We start from the raw sequence: 11,892 nt of genomic DNA, 5'->3' as shown, positions 1-11,892 counted from the left end.
CAAAGCAAAAGATCATGGTTAATTAGTATATCCGTTTTATGAAGAAGATAGAAATTTGGAGATAGGCTTTGAGAGAAAATGCTTTTCTACAAGCAAATTTTCAGTATCATGATAAGAAAGGCAAAAACTGCACAAGTGCACTCTTCCTAAGTAACATAACTTTTAAATATTCCAGAACCCTATTAGGATACAAGTATGAACTGTCTCCATATTTCTCTAACAACTTTCTTCAACCAACCTCCTCCTTAGTACCATATTAGACAGATTCCACATGTTCAGGTCACTATGATGCTGAAAATTCCTCTCATGCTCAAGTTATGTCAGATGCTTGCTCTCCTCCAGTTTTAAGGTCACACAGCAGGGAAGGGAAATCTCACCTGTTCTTACTGATGTTTCTGCCCTTCTCCTCTTTCTGCATATCAACACCTGCAGCTTTCTCAGAATTTTAACATAAGGGCAAATGAAAAATAGTGACACAGAATTTTTATAAGTAAACTGTATTACTTACTGTGGCTGAAGTTTTCTTTTGTTTGGAATCAGATACTTCTGTCTGGAGACACCACAAGGACAAAAAGTAAAGAAAATTTTGTGAGTTTCAGTGAACCTGTGAAAAAAGTTTTCATGAATATGCAAATTACCTTATTAAAGTTAATATATCAGATGATGTTACAGAAGACAGAAAATGTTTCAACGGCAACAATAAGATAATTTAACTTATCTATATTTATGTACCTGTTATGACTTTTTGATGCAGTTATGAAGGTCTGATTACACTTCAATAAAAATAGGAAAGGTATTAATCTAGAATGCTTTTATATTATATGCAATACAGATAGGATGATGAGGATTTAGAAAATAATCACAAAACTCTTTAACCAAATGTGTGATAACTCATAATTGTATGCATTAATGGTATAATGGGCAAATATAGTAAGAATTAGTTTTCCATTGTAGAGGATGATTTATAGAATTTGGAGAGTTTTAGTTTATTCTATAAAGAAGTTGAAATCATCACAATTTGAAAAAAGAAAACAATGTCATAGGAACTGAAAATGAAAGCATTAGCCTAATTTGAAGATTTGTAGGTTTGGGGGTGGGGACTAATAGGAAATAAAAGGGTAAGGCTTGATAATCTATTTACAAATTCAGTGACATGCATGGGATAAATCAACAAGTATTCTGTGAAGAAAACAATGAATCCAAGGTAACATATACATGAGTGAATCAGCAGGTTAGGACCCCACAAAAAATTGTAAAAGGAGAGGTATCAAACACATGGAGGAAACTGGAACTAGATGAAAAAAAAAACAGATATAAAAAAATCCATGAAAAATATTTATTTTAGATGAACTAAAATTTTTTTCAATACTTACATGATTGTTTTATTCCTATAGTCATTGACTTAGCACCTGAAATCATCAGAATAATCTTATTCAGTCAAATGGCAGAAGTAAGTAAAATCAAGATATTTTATTAAAATATTCATGTGCCATAAGAAACAATATTATACTGGTCAGAGACAGCACATTCTGTCCCCTTTATCACTCACATAAACACACATTTTCAGTGATTCAGCCAACCTATCAAGAAACAGAACATCAGTTTGACTTTATTCTCTCAAATTCTGTCCACTATCTCATCCTGCTTGTCATCATTTGGATCTGGAATATTCCCCCCCAAAGAAGTGCTATTTAGTCCATTTCCTAAGGTGGCCCACTTGGAATCCATTGACTTATGAACATGGTCTAGAGTTATATGACAGGGTTGCAAGTGGGAAATTGCCTAAGTCAGAATGGCCAGTGGTCATGTTTGTGGATGTATGTTCTTGACTTATTGTTTATGGAGGAATGGATATTAACATACTGTTCCACTCCTGGGCAGGTAGGCACAGGTTCTGTGAGAAAAGCAGTATTTCTCAATGGTTATGGCTCTAGTCTCTGCCCAGAGATTACTACCATTTGTGCTTGCCCTGACCTAGCACAGTGATGAGCTGTTACCTGGAAGCATATTCAACTCAACTGTTTCAAGATGATTCTTGGAATCTAATACTAAGAGCCATCATCTTTTTAAATTATCCTAAGTAAAATAGGAGTAATACAGTTTAAAGGAGCAAAAGAGGAAATCTTTCAATACTATCTTACAATAAATAATTCCATTTTCCACAATGGCTTTAAGTTGCTATTTGTCAATATCATTTTTATACATACCAAGAAAGGGAAGAAAAACTATCATAACCTTCTAAAATTACCCCAAATTATTTTACTGATAATCACTAATATTCACTAAATCACCAAGCTTCTAAGTCACTCTGCATGAGCTCTTATTGACCACTGAACCAATACATCCTACAGTTTTATACAATATTTTAATATCTATACTAATATATAACCATTTTTGAATATATATTGTATACTTCTTATCTTTCGGTTCCTGACCCTTCTCCACTTGATTGTCTTTTAAATTTGTCCTATAATTTCTAGTTTCTGTCACAGAGCATATTATTTCTTTAATTGCTCTTACACACACACACACACACACACACACACACACACACACACACACACCACAACCTTCTTAGTCTATATAATGTCACTTGTACTTAACAAGTACTCAATTCATGCTTATGAGCAAAGACAAAGATTACTGACTTTATAAACCTTAGACTATGAGAAGGAAGACACAAATTTGAACACAATAACTTTGTGGTGTTTTCTCCATTTAATTAGATGTTGGCTATCAAATTGCTCTAAGTTGCCTTTGTTACATCTAGGTATGTCCCTTTTATGCCTAATCTCTCCAAAACTTTTATCATGAAGGGGTGTTGGACTTTGTCAAAGTCTTTTTTCAGCATCTAATGAAATAACCCTATGGGGTTTTTGTTTGATTTGTTTATATGATGGATTATATGGAAATATATTCATATGTTGAACCATCACTGCATTTCTCCGATGAAACCTATTTCATCATGATGGATGACCCCTTTTGATGCGTTCTTGGATTTTCTCTTTGAGTATTTTATTTAGCATCTATGTTTGGGAGGGAAATTGATCTGTAATTCTCTGTTTTGTTCAATCTTTGTGTGGTTTGTGTCCCTGATTAAGTATGGTCTGCTAAAATGAATTTGGTAATGTTCCTCTGTTTCTATTTTGTTAAATAATTCTGAGGAGTATTAATGTCAGCACTTCTTTGAAAGTTTGACAGAATTCTATGCTAAATCTAGTAGGCCCTGGGCTTTATTTTGTTGGGAGACTTATAACGATTGCTTCTATTTCCTTGGAGGTTATAGGTCTATTTAAATTATGTGTGTGATTTTGACTTAACTTTGCTAAGTTGTATCTATTAAGAAAGATATAAATTTCTTTAACATTTTCTAATTTTGTAGAGTACAGGTTTTCAAAACACTTCCTAATGATTCTTTGGATTTCCTTGCTGTCTGTTGCTATGCACTCTATTTCAAAATTTATTAATTGGGATATATTTTCTTTGTCTTTAGTCCAGATAAGAGTTTGTCTGTCTAGTTGATTTTTCTCCAAGAACCAACACCTGCTTAACTGATACCTTGTATATAATATATATTATATATAATATATAATTTCATTGATTTCACTGAAAGTTTGATCATTTTCTGTTGCCCCATATGAGTTTGGGTATGGCGTGCACTCTTCTTCACTGAACTCTAATAAATCTTTCTTTTGCCCATTAAGTGGACAGCAGTTGAGTATCCATGAGTCTGAAGATTTTCTGTTTTTTGTTTGTTTTGTTTTTTTATTTTTGTTTTGTGTGTGTGTGCGTGTGTGTGTGTTTGGTTTGCTTTTTTTGTTGTTGTTATTTGCTTTTTTGTTTTTTTAATTTTGTTTTTGTTGAAATCCAACTTTACTCTATGGTCTGACAGGCTACAGAGGGGTTATTTCAATTTTATTGTATGTATTGACACTTACTTTGTGCCTAAGTATATGGTCAATTTTGCAGAAAACTATTGAGTGAGGTAAAGGAAACCCAGAGACAACCTGACATGTACTCTCTTAAATATGGATATTAGCATATAAGTGAAGGATAATCATGCTACAGTATACAGATGCAGAGAACTTATGGAATGAGGAGGGCTAGGGTAAGGGTAGGGCCATGTGGATCTCTCTGGGAAGGAGAAATAGAATATATTTGAGAGATGGACTGGGGTTGGTGGGGATGGAAACAGGAAGGATCTGAGGTCTTTAGGAAGGAAAGAAGGAGAGAGAAATGGAAAAGACAACTGGAATTGGAGAACATGTGGAGAATGTAGAATTCTAGTGTAGTGGAACCTTCCTGGAATCCACAGGAATGATTTTAGTTAGCAAGGGATTGACCCTAGCTAACAAAGTCTCCTAGTAAAAGGGAGATACAGTGCCTAAACTGGTTATCTTGTTTAACCGGGAAACTCTCCCTGAAGTGGGACTGGTAGTACTCGTGGGACTGTTCATAAACCCTGTCACAAAACCTTTGACCTATAAACTGTCCTCCTGTAAGATGTACTGGGGTCACGGTGTCGTAAAGCTCATGGGAATGGCCAACCAGTTGTCCAAGTTTAGGCCCACAACACTACAGTGAACCCAAGCCTGACCCTGCCTGGAACCAGAGGCAGGACAACCCAAAAACCCAGGATAGTACCCCCCCCCCCAAAAAAAAAAGTCAAAGATCTGTCATCTAGCAACTAATGCTTGAAGATACAGAGAACTACAGCAAACACTAGGTGAAATCAATAGAACCCGGAAGCCAGAGAGGAAAGGAAAGATTTTTGCAAGAGGCTCACAAAAGCAACTAAGCAGGGATTAGAGGGGCTTACAGAGACCACAGGAAGAAATATGGACTCAGGAGCAGGAGCTGTCCCTGAATTTGTTGCTTGCTTGTGACTTTCCTTCCTGCAACTGGGCTACCTTGTCTGGCCTGAGTGAGAGAGGATGTGTCTATCCCTGCAGTGACTGGCATGTAGGGGATAGGGGGTAGAGTTGAGGAGGATGGAGGAATAGGGTTGGATGGATGGTTGAGAAGGAATGATACTCAGGAAGGATCTACCCACTTCTCAGAGAAGAAGAGGGGGAAATAGGGAAAGGACCTAGGAGGGGACCACTGGGGGAAGTGACTAACATTGGGATGCAAAGTGAATAAATAAATAAATTACTTAATAAAGAAGCAAAATAAATATGGAAACTGTATGGGTTTGTGCTAGGTTCTCTGTATTTAAGTTAGGATTGTGTAGCTTGATGTTCCTGTAGGACTTCCAACAGTGGGAGTTAAGGGATGTGTCTTAGTCAGGGTTTCTATTCCTGCACAAGCATCACGACCAAGAAGCAAGTTGGGTAAGAAAAGGTTTATTCAGCTTACACTTCCACATTGCTGTTCATCACCAAAGGAAGTCAGGACTGGAACTCAAGCAGGTCAGGAAACTGGAGCTGATGCAGAAGCCATGGAAGGTTGTTACTTACTGGCTTGCTTCCCCTGGCTTGCACAGCTTGCTCTCTTGTAGAACCCAAGACCACTAGCACAGGGATGGCACCACCCACAATGGGCTGGGTCCTTCTCCCTTGAACACTAATTGGGAAAATGCCTTACAGCTAGGTCTCATGAAGGAATCTCCTCAACTGAGGCTCCATTTCTGTAATAACTCCAGCTTGTTTCAAGTTAACATACAAAACTAGCCAGTACACAAATGGTTCACCTGATTAGCACAATTGATGTTACTTTTGTTTTCAAGTGGAGTTCATGGTCATGGTGAGAAAGTGAAAAGAAAAGTATTTCAAACCTCTCAGATTAAATGATCAATATTTCATCAATAATCACCAGTAACCTACAGAATCTTCAAATTTAACAAGTCAGGCTCTTAGCTGCCTAGTAACAGGGTATTTCCTTGTACACTTGCTCAGGCACTTCACTTACACAGATTTTAGTACCAAACTGATGAGTAAAAACAATAAACGGGCTGAACTTGTTAGACGTATATTCTTACTGGAAAAGAAACAGAACACAAACAGGACATATGGACACTGAAGCAGATGAGCAGGTGACCTGTGCTCTGAAGAAAAGAATCAACAGATTCGCCTGCTAGAGACTCAGGGAAAGCAGGTGTTGGGAAAGGTGGTTCAGGTAATGTCCAGTCAGAACTCAAGCAAAAGGTGAGCCTCATTTTCTGTGCTAACTCAGACTACAGGGTGTTCCTTTGGATTGCCAATCCAACTTTTATCCTGTCTATCAGGATTTACAGCCCTCCTAAATGATTACCATCATTGTGTCACAGTAGAAGTGGAACGTTAGATGTGTGCTTCATTTCACATTGATCTGAAAAAGAATTTTCTAATTACTCAAACTCTTTTCCTTTGAATGGATACCTGTTATGAATAATTGTTCAGTAAATGCTTAAAAATTCACTACATCCTGAATACAGTGATGTAAGCATATTTCTAGGATTTGAAAAAACATATCTAGTTTTATTCATGAAGTCCTACCAAATATTCACAGTCATAGAACTTGCATCGAAACACAATATTTCTCTACTACTTTCTTAAATTTATGGGGATTTTGAGTAAGAAACATATTTATTGAGAATAGAAATGGCTATTTTAAAGGGCTTCCTCTTAAAGGGGAGAGAAGTGAGATCAAAAGAGGAAAATGGAAGGCAAAGAAATAGGAAGGCTATTCCTTTGAAATCCAAAATGATCTCAAATATATTTTCGTTTTTATTATTACTATCTTTATTGGATATTTTTTATTTACATTTCAAATGTTATTCTGTTTTCTGATTTCTCTTCCATAATTCCCCTATCTAATCCCTCTCTCACTTCTTCTAAAAGGGTGATCCCCCCTCCCAAACCACTCCCCCTTCCCACCTCCCTGTCCTGACATTCCCCTACGCTGGGGTGTTCAGCCTTGGCAGGACCAAGGGCTTCTCCTCCCATTGGTGTCCCAAAAGACTATCCAATATATTTTCATACAAGGTAGGTATGGGTCATCCCTGAAACTCTAGATTTCCAGAGTTTTAAGGAGAAATACCATGATACATTTGAGATAAGACTAGTTATGTTTTGAGTTCCAGACTATCTTAATATCAAAAGGTTCCATTAAACAAACAAACTTAAAAACACAAACCAAAAGAAAAACATAAAAATATTCACATGATTTACACTAGATATGAAAATAAGATTAATTTTATAGTGCAATAAGTCTTTCAAAGAAAAAGTCTCAGGCACCTGAATGTACATTGGTCACCTATTAATAAAGATTCAAGGAACATGTTGATTTTCTGGTTGATATTTAGAGTGAAGTTAATCGTATCACATAAACAAGAATCGCTTCAGTGAAAGTTTTGGTCTGGTAATCTGTGCTGTTTAATGGAGCTTTCTTTCCAAGGTTCCATTTGAAGTAAGGAGGCCTACTTGCAAAAGTGAGAGTGTTTTCAAGTGTGAATATCAGGTGGTGAAAGGAAAAAGTATAAAATTGCCCCATAGACAAAAGTTGAAGCCAAAGCAGGCCCTGGAACTGACTGTTCCAGAAACTAGCTGATCACAGAAAGAGTAATTGCACCAGGTGGTTAAGCCACTTTGTTCCAGAAACTAGTTTACAATAATAGCCCCTGACCATAATAGCAGCTGACCATAATAGCAGGAACTGGTTAACCATAAAGTTAGATTAAAATCTTAAAGAACAATCATGAGAAACAGTAGGTTCTTTCTTGTGATTCGGTATGGTTTTTCCTTTAAATACCCCTTCTTCCAACCATTCGGTGTCGCACTCCTCTACCCCTGTATGGGATACGAGTCTTGACCCCAGTGCACTGGTTTCTGTCATCCCTTTCAATAAACCTCTTGTTGATTGCATCAAGATCAGTCTCTTGTGAGTTCTTGGGAGGTGGTGTCATCCTGAGACTTGAGTGAAGGTCTCCCCACTCCAGGGGTCTTACATTGGGATGTAGCAAAACTTTATTTGTATGTAAAGATGATTTGTGATTATTGTTCCCAACCATGAATCCTAAGGTCTTCTGAACAGTCTCCTATCAGACCACTGCATATTTCAGGAATAGACACCATGACAATTCCATTTAGAACCCAGGTCTCTGGCCTTACACAGTGTTAGTCACTGGGACTACTGGCATTATCTCTTCAGGCTTCGAAGGAAATTAGGTATATGAATCTGTAAGGGAATTGTTTTGGGCATCATTCATTAGTCAGTAGTATAGAAGAAAAACTAGTAAGCAAAGTGACACATGAATATTTATAATGATATATACAGCACTTTAGAATTATCTTAACAGAACCCTTTGTATAATGTAGGTATATTGATTTCTGGGGTCATAAATATCACAGGACAAGTAATAAAATTTGTTCAAATATAAATGTAAGCAGGTAAGTTTTCTAACCTTCTTTGGACCTGAATTACACAATTTGTAAGAGTACTGGATCCCAACTGCCTTTCCAACTCCAGATAGTTGAGATAAATCATCTCATATCATGTGATATGGCAATGCCACCAAAAATGAATTACTATGTCTCTCACAGCCCAGATAACAAAGAGTGAATCAAAATATAAAGAAAGGAATCCAATGGGCTAAATACAAAACTAAGCATGTGAATACTTGCTGCACACAAAATATCTAAACTTTCATATCACCAAAATATCTGTTCAACAGTAGTTTCAAATGTGTCTGAATACAGATGTGCCAAAGTCAATGCTGTGATCCAGCCAGAATACTGGAAGAAAGTAGAGGCAAAGGACTGTATGCTGCCTCTCAGGACAACAACAACAACAACAACAACAACAACAACAACAAAATCAAGATAAAGTTTAGAACAGAGACTGAAGGACACCCATTCAGAACCTGCCCAATGTGTGGCCCATACATATACAGTCACCAAACTAGATAAGATGGATGAAGCAAAGAAGTGCAGACTGACAGGAACCGGATGTAGATCTCTCCTGAGAGATACAGCCAGAATATGACAAACACATAGGTGAATGACAGCAGCAAACCACTGAACTGAGAACGGGACCCCTGTGGAAGGAATCAGAGAAAGAACTGAAAGAGCTCGAAGGCGCTTGAGCCCCCATATGAACAACAGTGCCAACCAACTAGAGCTTACGGGGACTAAGTCACTACCTAAAGACTATACATGGACTGACCCTGGACTCTGACCTCATAGGTAGCAATGAATAGCCTAGTAAGGGCCCCAATGGAAGGGGAAGCCCTTGGTCCTCCCAAGATTGAACCCCCAGTGAGTGTGATTGTTGGGGGTAGGGCAGTCGTGGGGGGAGGATAGGGGGTACACCCATGTAGAAGGGGAGGGGAAGGGGTTATGGGGATGTTGGCCAGGAAACCAGGAAAGGGAATAACAATTGAAATGTAAATAAGAAATACCCAGCTTAATAAAGATGGAGAGAAAAGAATTTACTAGACAGCATAGGATCTCTGGAAACTAGACTTACAGCTCCTTGTAAAATGTCATATGATAATTGGGAATTTAACCTGCACTTTCTGTAAAAGTAATAAAAGCTTTAAACCAAAAATTAAAAAAAAAGCGAGAAGAAGCATCTCTAGGAGTCAAAGATGAACCAGTGATTCCGACTGCACACTCTACTTTGCAGGAAGGAGTTTTCAGGAGTGTGAACTTACAAGGCACACACTTATAGAGAGATGCAAATGTCCAATATGCGAGAGAGCATTTAATGAGACCTGGAAACCCTATTAAAATATTTGGAGAATATATAAATGTAGAATCCCCTAATTTGTTGCAAAACCTTACAGACAAAACATTTTAGACTATACAAACTACAGCAGATGGAGAACTTACCTTAGTAAGATAAATGGAGATGAAGTGGTTGGATTTGACTAAATGTGGACAATGATTTTCTGTGGTTACAGACAACACTAAGAAATCATTCACCTTGTTACATGCGTGCAATGTGTCCAACAAATTGCTGTCTAATTATTTTTCTTTAGGCCTAGTTTGCACAGAGAGAATCTTTACGGTAGTCAGATGTTATAAGACAAAATGAGATGGCCAGTTAAATTGTTGAGAATAAATGACTGCTGCTGTGACACAGTATCCTAATATTTATTAAAATTAATGTACATATCTTACCTTCTTCTGAAGCAGAAAACATGAAAAATGTTACAGAAAAAATGCAAGAATCTGAGGAGATGGGGGGATGTGGTGAAGAACAATTTACATCTGCTCTGGAAGGGTTATCAATCCTCATAATGGAGTCGAGAAGTCTCTGGCTTTATAGATGTAGAAGTAAGTTCATACTTTGAAGTCATACAGTATAAATGGCAGAAGCATTTAGACACAGCAGGTCTACAATAGTGGTGACATTGGTAACATTCCCTGAAGCAAGACAGTAATTGAAACCTATTCCAATAAAGTAATTGGGTTTTATAACTTACTTCCTTCCCGTTCTAGTAGTGTGTGGCCTGGGGGCAATCTGCCAGAGTATATAGATGGTAAACAGCAAACTGAGATGAGGACTCCAGTGCAGCAGCATTCCTGCATGGCCCACAGACGTGGACATTTTTCAAGATGCTGTCTTTGTGACAACGTTGCTTCTGTACGTAAGATCTCACTAATGCTCTTAAATGTAAATATTATACATTTATTGTTTCTCCAATGTTATTTGCTGAGATTCTTTCTTAGAGTTCTATCTTGTGTACCTGGTGTTAATAGATATATTACATTGAGAAGGCTAAGGAAAAAATCATAATCTAGAAAGGACCTGCTCAGGAGCAAAGTAGACCATTTTAGGTCAGTTTTTTTTTTTTTTTTAATTAACTTGAGTATTTCTTATATACATTTCAAGTGTTATTCCCTTTCCCGGTTTCCGGGCAAACATCCCCCTCCCCCCTCCCCTTCCTTATGGGTGTTCCCCTCCCAACCCTCCCCCCATTGCCGCCCTCCCCCCATAGTCTAGTTCACTGGGGGTTCAGTCTTAGCAGGACCCAGGGCTTCCCCTTCCACTGGTGCTCTTACTAGGATATTCATTGCTACCTATGGGGTCAGAGTCCAGGGTCAGACCATGTATAGTATTTAGGTAGTGGCTTAGTCCCTGGAAGCTCTGGTTGCTTGACATTGTTGTACTTTTGGGGTCTCGAGCCCCTTCAAGCTCTTTCAGTTCTTTCTCTGATTCCTTCAACGGGGGACCTATTCTCAGTTCAGTGGTTTGCTGCTGGCATTCGCCTCTGTATTTGCTGTATTCTGGCTGTGTCTCTCAGGAGCGATCTACATCCGGCTCCTGTCGGTCTGCACTTCTTTGCTTCATCCATCTTGTCTAATTGGGTGGCTGTATATGTATGGGCCACATGTGGGGCAGGCTCTGAATGGGTGTTCCTTCAGTCTCTGTTTTAATCTTTGCCTCTCCCTTCCCTGCCAAGGGTATTCTTTTTCCTCATTTAAAGAAGGAGTGAAGCATTCACATTTTGATCATCCGTCTTGAGTTTCGTTTGTTCTAGGGATCTAGGGTAATTCAAGCGTTTGGGCTAAAAGCCACTTATCAATGAGTGCATACCATGTATGTCTTTCTGTGATTGGGTTAGCTCACTCAGGATGATATTTTCCAGTTCCAACCATTTGCCTACGAATTTCATAAACTCGTTGTTTTTGATAGCTGAGTAATATACCATTGTGTAGATGTACCACATTTTCTGTATCCATTCCTCTGTTGAAGGGCATCTGGGTTCTTTCCATTTTCTGGCTATTATAAATAAGGCTGCGATGAACATAGTGGAGCACGTGTCTCTTTTATATGTTGAGGCATCTTTTGGGTATATGCCCAAGAGAGGTATAGCTGGATCCTCAGGCAGTTCAATGTCCAATTTTCTGAGGAACCTCCAGACTGATTTCCAGAATGGTTTTACCAGTCTGCAATCCCACCAAC

The sequence above is a fragment of the Rattus norvegicus genome, chromosome 17 (assembly GCF_021556685.1).
Source record: "Rattus norvegicus strain SHRSP/BbbUtx chromosome 17, alternate assembly SHRSP_T2T, whole genome shotgun sequence".
In the NCBI taxonomy this organism is placed as follows: Eukaryota; Metazoa; Chordata; class Mammalia; order Rodentia; family Muridae; genus Rattus; species Rattus norvegicus.
The sequence above is the reverse complement of the archived record's forward strand: the minus strand, read 5'-3'. Positions refer to the sequence as shown.